The following is a 5,154-nucleotide window of genomic DNA, read 5'->3' on the forward strand; positions in this document are numbered from 1 at the left end:
GAGTTATTTTATTTTATTTTATTTTTTTTTATTATAACCATTTCTTCATAGACTGTATAATATTCCAATTATATTTCTTTGATAAGGGCTCAAGTCACTTTTTGAGCATTTGGAGATTATGTCGTTTTATAGCACCAAATCAAAGCTACCGGTTGGTATTAAGGTCTTTATGCTTCAGATAGACTTGCCACTATATTGTTTAATAAAAATAACAATTACAAAAATATCAATAATCAGATTTTACATAATATTTGGAACTTCGTTTTTGCTCTCCTGAAAAATTCATATTTTCGACTTAAGCTCTTATAACTGCGCATCAAAGATTTGTTGTTTAGTTCAAAATTCTTCGTAAAATACTTAATGCTCCCTACTATGTCACAAATCAAGTCATCCATCAGGATCTGGACCAGATACCAATCCTTCCATGATAACTGTCCAGCCACCCAAACCTTTCTTTCTAACCTGGCTTCTTTTTCATAAGCGTCCTCCATGGCGTCTGAAAAGAAGATGGCCTCGAGATGTTCACCTTTAGAAATGTTATTGGAATTCTATCAATGGATAGATTCTCAACATGTCCGTGTCATGCCGTTGTAACATAAAATTTACTGGTTGTATATATTTTTATACAGTTATAAATATCATAAATAAATTATAAAAAATGAAATTATTCTTATTACTATTATTTGATTAAAATTAAGTTATTACTACGTGAATGGTTTTTTCTTGTTTGTGTTTTCTCTAGAGTCCCCTCTTCCAGTGTTTTCACCAGGTTTATCTACACCTTTTGAGATAAAATTGAGACTACAAAAACCCTCATGGGCTGAAAACTTCAAACGTAGACAAAATCTGTTTTCATCATATAATGTAATATAAAACGGTTAAATAATTGCTTTGTACGATTCATCTTTGGGGTCCCTAGGGACGCCTCTGTCACCCGATTTGAAGTGGCTTTACCCCTCCTTCCGTCGTAAATACTTCCTTGCTTCCTTTCTCTATCAAGTTATCCAATCCCGCCGTCCATCGTACACCTCAGATATCCTTCAATTTAAGTCCTCAGTGCATTCCCGCAATACCCACTCATGGCCCTCAGACTTATATGTAACTGCCCATCGAATCGCAGCCTTTGGTAAATCTTTCCTCATCCGTTCCTCTTCTCTATGGAATACTATTCCATCCTTTATTCGTAGTTCTAACACCCTTCCAATCTTCAAATCCCGTATCTTCGACTACCTTCTGTCCACCCAATTACGGAAGAATAACAATTGAAAGTTTCAAAATAGCTTTATATATTTTCTGTATTTAATGTTTTAGATCTTCGTTTATAATTGTAAATATGTACACTAGCAGAAATTATATCTTTTCATTTATTACTTTTTAGTTTAATTGTATATGATTTTTTATAATTTTTTTTTCTTTTTATTTACTATCAGAAGTCATCTTATGTTTTATGATATGACGAGTGGTTTCATTTTATTTGTTTTATCATTATTTTATATATTATCTTAATTATGGTTGTTTCATTGTATATTTTTAAATTCACTGTATTATTTTATTTTATGACATCTTGTAGTTTCATCTCTATTTTGTAATTTACTCTAAGACTCTAAAGCCTAATTTTGACGCCTGTAAATTATTCTAAAGGGATCAATTCCGGAATAAATAAAGATTATTGTTATTATTAAAAACTTAACTATATTGCTACAAATAACGTATTATAAAAATATATTAGGAGCAGTCCTGTGATATTGGGTGATGGTTTAGCACTATCATCTTAGCGAACTCGACCCATCTCCAAGAGCAGGCCTGTCGAAGATTGACAAGCAGACGTTTTTGGGTCAGTGGCCATCGGCTGGGTTGGCAGATATCATATCCTCCAGACTCAACTGTCTTTAATGGTCTCCTTTATCAACAATAGGGCTTTACATTTATCTAATATAATAATATAACTCAAGCATAAGGAATACATATATCTAGAGAAAGATTAGAAACGTACGTCATTATAGCTTTCTCATAAAATAATGAAGCCAGAACTAGAAAAAGTATAAAAAAGGTAAGAATAAAATCAACGAGACGAACCATTTTCTTTTTAGATACAACCAAAGACAAAACTTTTCCTCAAGTATAAACGAAAGTAGTGTATGTCAGTGGATCATATTGTAATGGCACCATATAAGCACTAACCCTCACAGTTCTCAAGCTATTACCATTGCATGTATAGGATGCATGTAAGGATGGAATATGATTATATTCTATCATACTGTGTGATATGGTTATATAATTGATTACATTCCGGACTTAGCAGAAAACATAAAAAAAAAAAATCAATACAACATGATCACAAAAATATAAAATTAGGATTTTATGATAATAAGCACGAAAAATTTGTGAGTAATATGAAAGATAAAATTGAAATGATAAACAAAAAGAATATGATGGCGTAGAGAATAGATTGTAATTATTAAGGATAAAACCTCATATAAATAATTATAAAAAACAAAGCAAAAATATTACATCCACAGCCTATCACATCAATATAAGAAAGCATAATTTCAATTTTGAAAACTCAAAAAGTTTAGGTATAAAAAGTAAGAGAATAAAAGATATTTATATCACAAAAAATATTTATAGGGTCGCAAAGTTTTAAAACTACACCGTAGAATTGAAGAGCTATTAAGCAATCATTAAAAATATAAACTTCTAATAAAATGAAAAAAGATAACTGTGTGGTGTGTATAAGAAAAAGGAAAGTAAAAAGAAAAAATATATAAACAAATACGAGAACTGATAAATATGTGAAAGCCTCAGAAAAATTCAAACATAACGAGAATTTGGACGAAGGTAAATTTCGTTTTAATGTGCTAATGGTACCAAGGCGATAGCTAGTGGTTTTGGGAAATATTATATCTTTTAAAAAAAATCGAAGTAGAATTTATGGATTTTAGACATAGGGAGCCAGGAAAAGACAGGATGTTATTGTTTTAATAGGGGAGTTTATATACATTTTAAACTAATATTTAAATAAAAATTATTAAATGGGTTTTTATTTTTATTATTGTATTATGTTTATTATCGTTGCAGTGTTTTTTTTTGTTTTTTTTTCAAATTTGTAGAAGTACCTTGGAGAAGAAGGAGAACTTTGATACGTCGGTTTGGTGAAGAATGAAAGAAAAAAAAAAGAATATCACTAAATATTTATATGAAAAAATAAGTACCTAGGTGCAAATATTTAGGTTCGGGTTATTACCTACATGATTCCATATATATTTTTTAAATCAATTTACCACCTTGAAACCTATTGCGGCATTATCATGAAAATTCTATATTTAATGTATTTTAACAGTTTTGAAATTAAAGAACAAGCTTTCTTGATCTGATTACGTGGATGCCCTAAAAATTGACATTTCAGAAGTAACTTCGTTCTTACTAAGCAGATTATAATAGATATAGTGGAATGATATAATGTAGCTGGCAAAATCATAATGATTTAATATTTGAAATTAAAATTTTTTAATATTTTTTAATTTAGATATTAAATTATGATATATTAAAATAAATATTTATTTGTTCGTATTTTATACGTTGTAATATAGTTCATCCGATTTTTATGGGGCTTTTTGCTAAATGTTCAGAATATTTCCGTCAAGATTTTAGGGTATTCCGATAAAAATAAAAGTTGCTAACAAAATTATACATTTATTTTTTCAAGGTTATTACATGCCAATCGATTTTTCTGTTTCCAAAGAAAAGGAGAAAATATTATTAATTCTATTAAACCATATTATATTCACAGATATTTAAACATAATGAGATGTTTCAGTATTTACGAATAAAGTAGGTCAACAAAATTCTATTTAGGAAAAAGCAAATAATATACGTTTTTAGAGCCGTCTGACACTCAATACTACCATTATTCAAATATTTTAAAAATTAGTAATTTTTTTCTGGTTCTAATTTGTTTAATTAGATCCAGTTTCTGTCCTTTGGTACAGTTTATAAGGCCCCAGATCACTTTCAGTTTCTTGTAGTCATGTTGAATTTATTTCTAATTTTTAGCATATATTTTTATTATATAATGTTATTTACCGCTATAAACTAGAGGAAAAACTTTATTAAAAATATAAAGTTGTGCTGCCCAACTTCATTGGGTTGCTAGTCACACAGCATACTTATTTTAATCTAACCAGACAATACTTTTGATCTTACAATAATAATTATAAACATAAGTAATATATAACAATACAATATGACTTTTTTCTCTCTCTTTTTTTTTGTTTCATCTTTTTGGTTCTTTTATATTTTTTTACCTTTTTTTTCTTTTCTTTTCTTCTCTCCTCTCTGATTTTTTTCCCTCCTTTTCTAGGGGAAATGATCCCTTTCTCTCTTTTTCTCCCCTTTTATATTTTGCTTCCAACCCAATATGCTATTAAAAGAATAATGGATAAAAATAGTGATATAGATACAAATAAATAAGAAAAATACGTAAGTAACAAATATATATAGAATATCAACAAATTATGTGAAAATTAATATAGGATAAATATAAAAAATATTTAAAATATATAAAAAAATAATAAAGTTACAAATAAAATATATATAATAAAGTACCAAATATATATAATTTATGCAATCATTAATCCAATGAATAAATAATTAAATATATTAATTTATATCAAACTTTGAATTGTATTCAGCTAATATATCAACAATCCTAAATCTTTCATTTGCTAAGCATTGTCGGGTCTGCTAATTACACATAAAACACTCCAAAATATTTATCTATATTTTACAAATTTTATGTTTAAATTACAAATAACATATGGCATCTATGTACATTTTGTATTTTCATGTTAAAATTAAATGTAAATGAAGATACGATTAACTGACATATTGTTGCAGGTCAGAAGAGAGGAGAGAAGAGAACAGGATGTGAGGAGGTAGGTAAACAAGCGTTTTTGACATAGCCAATTATAACGGAGACCAGTGTAATTGATACGATACCTGTCCTCGCGAGCAACTAATTAAATCAACGTTAATTGATGATAGCGCCCTTGTTGAAATATGAGCCATGTTGCTATTGTTGACTCTTCCCCTAGCTAGCTTATTCTGTACCAGTTACAGTTTTCAACTGCAGGGATAATAATAAATTTGTTTCTC

The 5,154-nt window shown here is 28.5% G+C and overlaps 1 long non-coding RNA gene across 1 annotated transcript in view; it reads left to right on the top strand.

Annotated features, from left to right (window-relative positions):
- LOC136795451 (uncharacterized) overlaps positions 1 to 4,938 on the top strand; it is a 371,543-nt gene extending 366,605 nt beyond the window's left edge. The window contains exon 3 of the long non-coding RNA XR_010843069.1: positions 4,897 to 4,938. This is a non-coding gene — a long non-coding RNA (uncharacterized lncRNA). The remainder of the gene's footprint in view (positions 1 to 4,896) is intronic.
- The last annotated feature ends 216 nt before the right edge of the window (positions 4,939 to 5,154 follow it).

This window comes from Halyomorpha halys, unplaced genomic scaffold, assembly GCF_000696795.3.
Source record: "Halyomorpha halys isolate HHAL.00 unplaced genomic scaffold, Hhal_1.1 Scaffold926.1, whole genome shotgun sequence".
NCBI classification, from domain to species: domain Eukaryota; kingdom Metazoa; phylum Arthropoda; class Insecta; order Hemiptera; family Pentatomidae; genus Halyomorpha; species Halyomorpha halys.